Consider the following 11,511-nt stretch of genomic DNA (forward strand, 5'->3'; position numbering starts at 1 on the left):
GTCCTGCCATCCTGTCCCTTCTTTTGTCAATGTTTTCCATGTATTTCTATCATCACTGATTCTATGAAGAACCTCCTTGTTTCTTGTCAGTCCACCTAGTGTTCATCATATGTCTGTAGCACAACATCTCAAATGTTTCATCCTTTTCTTCTTAACTTTTCTCACAGTTCATGATTCATTTCCATACAATGCTGTACTCTAGACACGCATTGTCAAAAATGCCTTTCTCAAATTATGACCAGTGTTTCATACTGGCCAGGAATGCTCTCTTTTCCTAGCCTGCTTTTTATGTCCTCTTTGCTTTGTCCATTATGGGTCATTTTGCTTCCAAGGTAGCAGAATTCTTTCACTTCATCTGTCCCTTCTGCTGATGACAGCAATGTCATTGGTGAATCTTATCTTTGATATTTTTTCACCCTGTGTTTTAACCCAACTCTTAAACTTATCATTTATTTTTGTCATTGCTTCATTGATGTACAGATTGAACAGTAAGGGAGAGAAGACTGCATCCTTGTCTTACATCTTTCTAAATCCAAGCACTTAGTTCTTGGTCTTCCGTTCTTGTTCTATCATGGTTCTTATACACATTGTATATTTCTCTTCTTTCCCTGTAACCTACACCTATTTTCCTGGAAGTTTTGAACATCTTGCACCATTATACATTGTCAAACCCTTCTTTTAGGTCAACAGATCCTATGAAAGTGTCCTGATTTTTCTTAAGTCTTGCTTCCATTATCAGAGGCAATGTCCAAAGTGCTTCTCTGGTACCTTTATCTTTCCTAAAGCCAAACAGATCATATGTTATTCTTGTTAGCAACTTTGATGCATGAACTGTTGACCAGATTGTAGGATAGTTTTCATATCTATACACCCTTGCTGTCTTTAAAATTGTGGGTGACATTTTTCCAAAAGTGGGATGGCACGTCTCTAGCGTCACATATTCTACACACCAACCTTTATTTATTTGGTTGCCACTTCCCCCAATGATTTCAAAGTTCTGAATGAATTTAACAGCAGAATTCTTCTTGTACAACTGATGTTGATTCCTTTACTTTTAATTTCACTTGAGGTTGTTTTGGCTTTTCTGTATGCTATATACATTGCTATATTCCTGTCATTTCTTGAATGTTCTTGTTCTTCTTTGTTTCATCAATCTGCTGATGTATTTCTTTTGTTACCCTAGGTTTCCTTGCAGTTACCTTCTTTGCACATATATTTGTCTGTCCAACTTCTGTGATTGCCCCTTTTTTCAGAGCTGTTCATTCCTCTTCAACTGAAATGCCTTCCTTGGTATTCATTATTGCAGTATCAGCAGCCTCAAAAAACTACAAACATACACCACCATTCCTCTGTATGTCAGTATTTCACTTCTTTCCTCATTGGTTCTTTCTCTGATCATCTTAAGCTTCAGCCTTCTCATTGACTGTGATCTGAGTCTATATCTACTCCTGTGCATGCCTCACAATCCAATATCTGATTTCAGAATCTCGGTCGGACTATGATGTAATCCGGATGGAATCTTTCTGTGCCTCCAGGCATTTTCCTCTTGTGAGTTTTGAACAGAGTATTTGCTATTACCAGTTGAAGATAATTGCAGAGCTCTATTAGTCATTCTCCTTTCTTGTTCCCTACCAAGCCAGTATTCTGCCGTAATCTTGCCTTCTACTCCTTCCCCTACTACTGCATTCCACACACTCATGATTATTAGATTTCATCTACTGGTTATTAGATTCCTTCTCCCTTTACGTACTGAACTACATTTTCAGTATCCTCATATACTTTCTCTTTGTCATCAGCTTGAGATTTCGATGAGTATACCTGAACTGTCATTCTTGGCATTGATTTGCTGTCAGTTCTGATCAGAATAATCCTATCACTTAATTGTTTGAAGTAACTCACTCTCTGTTCTACCTTCCTATTCATAATGAATTCTACTCCAACTGTACCGTTTTCTGCTGCTGTAGAAATTACCCTATATTCGTCTGACCAGAAATCCTTATCTTCTTTTCATTTCACTTCACAAATACCCACTATATTTAGATTGAGCCTTTGCATTTTGCTTTTCTAGCTTCCCTGTCACATTCAAACTTCTGCCATTCATAAAATTTTGCCCTCTTGTTCATTATTCAGTCTTTTTCTCATGACTGCCCTTAGCAGTCCCCTTGTGGAGATCAGAATGATGGATTTACATGGAGTCTTTTGTCAATGGAGAGAGCATTATGACACTTTTTCAATTACAGGCATGTGTGCTATGGATATGCATTGTGTGTTTTTAATGCAGTGACTTCCTGTACCATCTGCATCCTCATGATGTTGATCATTACTGATTCTTCCATGTTTTATGGGCAGTTTCTCAGGTGAAGGGCAGGAGGGTTCCCTGAGTGTTTTACCACTCCTCTGTCCTCCTTGAAAAGACCGTTGGCAGAACGAGGGTGACTACTTTTGCCAAAAGTCTTTGGCCGCCATTGCTGATATTTTACGAGAGAAGTAAAGTTGATACTCACCATATAGCTGAGATGCTGAGTCACGATAGGCACAATAAAAAGATTCACACAATCATAGCTTTCGGCCATTAAGGCCTTCGTCTGCAGCAAGTGCAACTTACACACACGTCTGCAGTCTCAGAGAGCTGAAACTACACTGCAGCATCTCTGCTATATGGCAAGTAGCAACTTTCCTTCTCTCGTATTGTTACATTCCATCCTGGATTTTCCATTGTTTGATTGCTGATATTTTTGTATTCCAAGTTTAAGCAGTGGCTGGGATCGAACCAAAGTCCCATGATGTTTCGATTACGAGCCAGAGATGCTACCCCTAACTGTTGTGCCTAACCAACCAACGATTCACCCATAACTCTGAGCCCACTCTCACAATTTCAGTTATTCTACTGTCTTTCTCTTACTTTCTGCATTTCACAGAAATTCTCCTACGTACTCTGCTGGAATAGTTAAAGCTGTAATAAATTACTCCTAATTCAAAAGTTTCTACATTAGAAAAAAATTATGATCCAAGATCTGATATTTTGGTGTGTTTTCTGTTTATAATTTACATTATTACTACATATAATCACTTACATGAAGACCATAATTGAAATGCAGTTATGGCAGTAAAGGAGTCATTTACCAAAGATTGATTCGAACACCATAGATACACTAGGCATGTTCCTGGTACAGTTCCTGTGCACTGTCTTACACAGAAATTAGTGTATGAGAAAGATGTAACTGAGTGTGAAATAAAAAGTACAGTGATCTGATAATACGTCTTAATACTGTCATCATACTTCTGGCTAAAGTGTTAGGTGCTTTTAGCAAGGATATATTTAATGCTGCTTTTACACTCCATAAGCTTCTATTCAGCAGTGACAAAAGACACTCACTGTATGTGTCATTTAGTTCCATTAACACATAGAGGGAGGTGAAATGTTCGGATATATGTCTCTACACAGACTTTACTTCTGATCTTCATTGCATCACCCATTCTGTGGCAAAATTCACAAAGAAAAATGAATGGATGACCCATGTGAGATGTAGTCAGCTTCATGTCTTATTATCCTTCCATTGCTCTGTAGAGTATTGTTCAAATACTTGTTCTTGAAATTTTGTTAATCATTTAAAATAGAGAGTACCTCTTAAACATATTTATTCTAAAGTCCTAAGCATACTAAGGAACTGGCTTAAGTTTGATTTGTAGCTTCAAAAAACGCCACAGTTTCTCTGTTGAAGCTTGATTTATCTGTTATATTCTTTCCAATCAGCTGTTTATGTTTGTTCACTTCCATGTACTGTCATATACTTTCAGAATTTTTGATTAAGTTAATCTTACTCCAGGGATGAGTCACTGATGCAGTAATCAAGCTAAATTACTGTGTTACTTCCTGGTGACATACATTATCTGACTTCCCTTTCTCTGTTATGCTTGAATTGGTACACCCTTTGTTACACCCAGTACAATCATGAAACAGCTTTCATACCTGAACAGTCAGGCACTGGTATTTGTTGACATCAGAATTTCTTATGTTTTGTGTTTGTTAAGTCCATACCAGCAGTTTGTTGTTTGTGAGTAATCTTTCTGTACGAACACCACACACAGCCTTAAATTCTGAAGTAAATGAAAGTCTTGTAATGAATGATAAATTCAGATGTGTCATACTAAGCTCTGCAGTACATACTGCCCAGTGTTGTTAGCTATTGTTACTGCCATGTAGAGGGTGTCCAAAAAGTAACTAGCTTAATGGGAAAATATCTGAATTGCAACCATTGTTGAAAGTAGCTTTTATTATATAATTCACATAAGTGAATATGATGTTGCATGTTCTTAAGCACATGCTGTATTGTTTGTTGAGAAACTGCAGCAACACATTCAAGTTGTTTCTAAAATTTGAGAATGGTGTTAAAATGAGTCTTGTAAGAAGCATTCCTTAAGGTATTCCCACAGGAAAAAGTTATTTGGAGATAAACCAGGAGGCCGAGGCAATCACAATCCCTTTGATATCACTTGTCCATGAAAATAATGATCCTTTGTTGTCAGCTGTTTGAGCAGTAGCTTGTCCTGTTCATATCACTTATGACATACCTGGTCTTCAGCTGAAGTGTTTACAAATTATTGTGCTTTATATATGTAGTGCAGATTGTTCACTGTGCAGTGAAAGCACATGATGGTGGTGATGATGATTCACCTAGTTTACACTACACATCAAACTCCCATGTGTAGAGATGACCAACTCTATGTAGCAGGAGGGGCACAGAGGCTTGATAGCTGGCATTACTTTTGTCGGCTTTTAAGTACAAAGTTCAAAAGGCTGCTGTCATGACTAGCTTGAAGCAACAGTCACCTACAACTGTAGATATGTAAACAAAAGTTTGTTATGTAATTGGTTGTGGCAGACATGCAAAGTCTACTTTAAGTGTCAAGGCTTTTCTCTTCACTGTATGGTCTGTAGTGTTAATGTAGATATTCAGTAGCCCAAATAATGATTTTTTTTTTTCATTCAAACAATGGGAACTCCAGGTAGGAATATCAACAATGTAGGAAAGACAGATTGTTACTTACCATAAAGAAGACATGTCAAATTGCAGACAGGCATGATTAATAGACACACTCATTTAGCTGGCCGAGATGCTGGAATTGGCTGTCGTGTGTGCGTGAGGTGTGCTTGCTTGTGTGTGTGCGTGTGAAAGTTGTGTGTGTGTCTCTCTCTTTACCAATGGAGGCTGTGGCCAACAGCTGTATGTGAGTGTCTTTTTAATCATGCCTGTCTGCAACTTGAAATTTTATGCGTTCATTTATATTTCAAAGGTGAATTGTGCCTAGTCAGACCAATACACACCGTTGAGTTCTTTTCCATGTGGCATTGCAGATGACATGAACCAATGACTAGAAAACTACATATTTTCCAATATCTTCATGTAACAACTCATGAACAACATGTGTCAATATGGCTTTAAATTACTATACAAATGCATCTTTAAACGCTTGCAAGTTCGATGCGGAGAGAGCAAACTGCCTGGATAGGCATCACACAAACTTCTCAGTATTCATATAATTTGCAGATGGTATGTTGATCAAATTTTGTAGTGTTAGCATTAACAGTTTACTTATTTTGGCAGCATCTGCTATGTTTGCTATCTACTAGAACTTGTCATATAGCTGTTTAACGGTAGCCTTGTTAGTGACTCCTCATCAACCTTTTTTGTGAAGGCATTCTGTATTTTTGCACATCTAATGTACTGGGTACTGATGAATACTTCCTTCTGTAACAAATGAACCATTTCTTCCTCAGTTAAGTGAGAGCCAGACTTGCAACAAAAAGAAAAAAAATTATTTTGGAAAACCCTGTACAACAATTTTTCAGGCAAGTAATACACAGATGAAACCCATTCATTTCATATCAAAATATAACCATTTGTGTAAATGACTCACAGTTAATGGCTTATGAAAATTTCTAGTTGTCTGTACAATACTATACCGGCATGTAATTATATAACTCCGGAACTGTTGCATGTGATGTGCAGATATTATTATTAATAAGCTGGAATGTTCTTATATTTCCAATTATTTGAAATGTATTACAGGAATATAAACCTTATCTGTAATATTATTCTTTTGTTGTAGATGCACAGCATTTTAGCTGTTCTGACTTGAATACTTTAGGAATGTCTTCATGATTACTTTTATATGAAATTTTTGAGTAAATGTATGCTGCAGTTACCCCAAATGAGTTGGTTATGTTTTGCAAAGATGAGGTCAGTAAATTATTGTTAAGCATTTTCTTTTGGGTTCATGTAGCTATTACATGTAAATGCACTGACTTTACAGTGTGATTAAAAAAGAAAAATTGAAAAAGTTGCATTTTCCAGGCTGTCAAGGAAGTGACATAAAATAATCTATAAGATATCTCAAGCATTCAAGCCTCACTTTCAGCTTGAATCTTAAAGCCAAAGGTGAAGTTTGAACGCTTCCCTCAGATGTCTTAACTCTTGATGTAGAAATTGCCTTAAGGCTTTAACTTTCTAATTATTTTTCGTTATCAGTGACAGCTACTGTTCCCTGTTTTTATGAGTACACCTTTTTCATTTTTCTGGTTGGAACTTACATTTTATTTGACTTTTGGTACTCAATGTTAAATGTTGTGCTTATTCTATTCATCACTTTAAGATTGTGTCCATTAAAGATGCCAGAGAACCAGTAGATTAGAAAATGCAGATATTGTCTTTTTTAATTTTTTTTATGAATGTGGATGTTTTCCATATTAGAAGCAAATGGGAAGGTTAGAAACTAATTTTTTTTATGAATGTGGATGTTTTCCATATTAGAAGCAAATGGGAAGGTTAGAAACTTAACTTTGTTGTATGTATGTATGTGAAGTTATGAATTATGTTAGTGAATTGTGTTAATGCATTGGTACGACTGAGTGGTATGTGTTACTAAAATTACAAAATAATGTGACGGGATCGCATTATCTCATTGTTCATGTAGTACTCTTGGTTGACCTTTACTGTTTACTATGGACCCATATAGCCACAAAATGAGCTGTATTTTTGCACATAATATGTTGTCATTTATTAGATAACTGTGTTGAGCTACAGCGGGAAACCTGCCTAATGTGGAACTTCTAGGACTGAAGTATGGGTTTTGGAATGAACAGAGAGATATTGAAGGGAGGATCCAAGTGCTAGTCAGTTTAGAATTTCATGCTGACAGTAATAGTCATGGCTTTCTTCAGCATTCACCTGTTTATCACATAGCTCTTAAAATTAGAAGCATTATCTCATGAATGGCCACTAATAATGTTAGAAGAGAGAGTGTTCCATCAGTGGACTCTCCTAAATCAAAGTAACATGAATGAGATGGCAGAAAGTTTATTGATGCAATAATCATAGCCTATTGGCATAACTTAATAATCAAAATTGAATGTATTTTTCATGTTTTCTCTCTTGTTTAATTGAATCTCTCTCCATATATTAAATGCAACTTCATCAGTATTGTAGTCAAATTATGTTTTTTAGTTTTGTGGAAAATCACAAAATTCAGGTGTATAATATTTCGTGTGTTGTGTTATGATTGGAAAAGCTTATTCATGTGCTTCAAATTCAGTTAAGTGACAAGTTTTTAGACATCCATTAATAATATTCATGATAATTCTTGTTTTGTTATACAAACACCAGGAAGAGAGCAAAATTGTTCAATTATTATGTAAATAGTATAAATACATAGTATTAAATCAAGACATAAATCATGAGAAATGTTCACACATATTACAGCATCTATTTTCTCAAGAATCTGTTTTCGTAATATAAATGATTTAGGAGTAAAGACACCACTCACCAAATAGCAGGAATGTTGAGTCATCAACAGGCACACACGAAAGAGAAAGAAAACTTGCTAGCATTTGGAATCAATACTACACACACACACACACACACACACACACACACACACACACACACAGATGCTGTGATTGCCGGTTGGCAGTGTTTGTGTGTGTTTTATGTATGTACTTGTACTCCAGCTTGTCACAAAGGATTGATTTTGATGCTAGCAAGTTTTCTTTCTCTTTTGTGTGTGCCTGTTGATGACTTAAAAGCTTCTGCTGTTCTGTGAGCTGTTGTCTTCTTTACTCCTGAATTATTTACATTCTACCAGGACATTCATACATATTTTCATAATTTCTTTTATTTTTCTAAGGTACTTTTGTTTCCCTTTCATGTTTGTGTGTAATTTAGTTTAGGGGGTTGATGGGGGGGAGAGTGAGTTCATATCTACTTTGAAAAGGAAGTTAAGCTTACTATATGCAATATTTTGACCACATTATTCATTAACTGAATTTCTGATATTGTGAGTTGAGTGCACTACTATTTTCCTCTTCATATTTTACATACTAATTCTTCACCATACATCAAGTCTAAAAGGACTTCAGAATGTATATGAGAGTTAAACAAAAAAATAATTTGATGCCTTTTCATGAAGACACCCCTGAACATAAGAAATGGTTTTGAATCTGCTGTTCTTTGAATTGAGAAACTTGGTGAAGGAATGCTTGAAATGCTTGAACTATCTGAAACCATGCAGCTGTCATTTCATGTTTTAATTTCTGTGTGATATTGTTCATCAGTTTCCTTTGAAAACTGAAACAGCATTGTAACCTTGTCACTTTCCATATGTCCCAGTAATCGTCTTTACTGTGTTGATAATTTGTTAGCAGAGGAACAAATAGTCAGATTGACAAATGCAATAGTGTTTCATCTACAATTTCTGTGTTCTTTACTCTCTTTCAGCCATATTTTCAGTTTTTTTATTTGTAGGCTTTGAATGATTCATTTTCTGTATCATATATATGATTGCTTTGTGACAGAGGAATTCTTTGTGACTGTTTCGAAATATGAGCTTTCCATTGACAAGGCTGAAATTTAATATTCATTAAATTTATTCTGTTATTTACTTGGATCTAGTAATAATGATAACAAGGCACCCTATTGCTTCTTCATCTTCAACCTGGCAGCAACTCTGTGAGCAGTCATTTTATGAGATATATGGGCATTAAGGATAATGCTGTAAATATTTCAGCAATTGCAATTGAATTACTGAGTAATAATGCATTATAATGGGACATTTTTATTACCGTTTCACGATGAATGTATTAATGACAAATATTTCTGATTTAACTTGATGGGGGTTGACATAAACCAGAGTAACACAGAAGTGTTGGCACAGATGAGGATGACAGTGATGGAAGTGCAAGTTTCACTGTACATTTTGTTTGCTTATCTGAAATGTTAGTGAATTTAATGGGGTGTTTTATTAAATTGTTGTAGTGAAGGAATCCATTAGCATTTAATACAAGAAAAATATGTTGTAGGAAGAGGAAAGGAAAAGAGAGAAAGAAGAAGTGAAGTTCTTTTTGTGTGTGTGTATTGGGGGGGGGGGGAGGGGGAGGGGGGGGGGTGCACAGAAATACAGAAGTGAACAGTTTCCATTCTAAATCATTACATTTTGTATAATAATTGTATGTGTTAACATGTCTCTTAAACTTTGGAAACTGGTGCATAGATAAGAGTAAAACCATTTGTTTCAGAAAATGGTTAAGTCTGGCTACTCTGCTGACTATTTGAATATATCTCATTGTATCTTATTCCAGAAAGAGAAAGGGAACTGTTTTTCAGTCATTAGTTCCTTTAAAAATGATCTTAATAAATAATAGTACAAAGTATTCTGTGGGTGTCTGAGTTGAAAATGTAACAAATTTGTGTGCCCTCTGAAAGTTTACGGCAAAGTTGTATACCAGTTATGTTTAATTAACTAAATAGAAAATCTGAAAAGAATGATAAATCTCAATAATGTATGAAGTAATAGTACTAAATTTTCTTGTAGTTTTCATTTCCATGAGAACTAGTGCATAAGTAGGGAAATGACTGTGAATTGCCCACCCAGTATATTGTGATGAAATTGTAGTATTACAGTTATCTATTGTCTGAATACTGGTACAGTATACACTTTAATGTATAGACTACTTAGTATTTAGTGTTATATTTGACTTTGGAGTGCAACATGTACAATAAGTTTTATTACTGTAGCTGCTTTTAGTGATAATGTAAATATAAGAGATGCGGTATGTTAGAAGAAATGGTGCACACACAAATGCAGCTTATGACAATAGTGGTATTACAGCATGACAGTTCTGTTTTTATGTAGGTTTTGTACACATACATATCAGATTGGCGTCGTGAGACGATAAGTTCCTTCTATTCGTGTTATCTTGCAGATTTTTCTTTTTCCTTTGTGCATTTTGTTTCTCTGTGTATTTCACACAGTTCTTGATTTGTATTAATACAACAAGTATTGTGTATGTTTTTAGAGATTTTGTAGTGATGCAGTATTTTTTAGTACCTATTTCATTCCTGAAAGCAACTTTTAAGCAATACACGAACATTCAGTCTTAGAGCGAAGATAATGTTTAACTTTTTAATATAACTGTAGATACAAAAATTCAACAAATGTTTTATTTAAAAAATAGTTTTTACAATATATAAAGCACACTTACATTATGCTTTCTGCTAACATATGTGTCAGATCATTCTGAAAGTATTTGCATAAAAGTAAGGAATGTCTGTATTAACATCACTGTGAGAATACACAAAAAATATTAAATTTGTGTAGTTTCCACAAAGTTTAATCTCTCCAACTGACTGTCTTTTCCTTATTGTATATTTAAATTGAGATTAATATTTTCTTACAGAAGCACTGTGAACATCTTATTACACATCTTATAACACATCTTATAAAAAAAGATATGTTATACCATGTCTTTAATACCAAATAGCAGTTATACTTGACCTAGAGAGAATAGCTTTAATTGGTGAAATAAATTCTCAACACTAGCATTCATGTATTTATGCCTTCGTAACCACTTGCTTGCTTAAGTGGTGAGAAGAGATGTTTTACTTGAAGCCCTGACCACAAAGCTGAACCTGAATGTTCTACATTAAATTCTCAACCTCTCAGAAGTGTTTTGTGGCATGAAGGCAAGTACACTTGCCTTTAGCAACCCATTTGCACAACAGGACTTCAAATTTGTGGCTGTCCTCAGAATTTTCTAAGAGGAATAGACTTTGTGGTGTTACAGATTGATCCGTGTAAAACAATGATAAAGCACCACCACTAACACCACACTATGAAAACAATGTAAGTGTTACTATATTATCTCCATATGCACTCGACTAGCCCTTTACATTCTGTTGTGAAGAGGATTTTGTGTACTGCTACCATTTCCCTCCTTTCCTGTTCCACATGCGAATACTGTTTGAGAGAGGCAGTGATTTGTCTGTGACTGTAATTGTGGGTGGTTGTTTGACATCAAAATTGGTATGGATGCATACCTATAGTTATTTAATAAGTGTGACTGTTTCTAGTCATTGTTGCCAATTGTGTAATTAAACTATAATAAGGCTTTCTACCTATTTATGTGCTATATATCACATTTGTATAGATAGCCATCTTCCAGTCCCTGTGTTAACA

General features: G+C 35.2%; 1 long non-coding RNA gene across 1 annotated transcript; it reads left to right on the top strand.

The window, feature by feature from the left end:
• The first annotated feature begins 475 nt into the window (after positions 1-475).
• On the top strand, positions 476-10,874 carry LOC126167618 (uncharacterized). Its single transcript, XR_007535450.1, has 2 exons — positions 476-6,766; positions 6,827-10,874. It is a non-coding gene; the product is annotated as an uncharacterized LOC126167618 (long non-coding RNA).
• Positions 10,875-11,511: the final 637 nt, after the last annotated feature.

Source organism: Schistocerca cancellata, chromosome 1, assembly GCF_023864275.1.
Source record: "Schistocerca cancellata isolate TAMUIC-IGC-003103 chromosome 1, iqSchCanc2.1, whole genome shotgun sequence".
Lineage (NCBI taxonomy): Eukaryota > Metazoa > Arthropoda > Insecta > Orthoptera > Acrididae > Schistocerca > Schistocerca cancellata.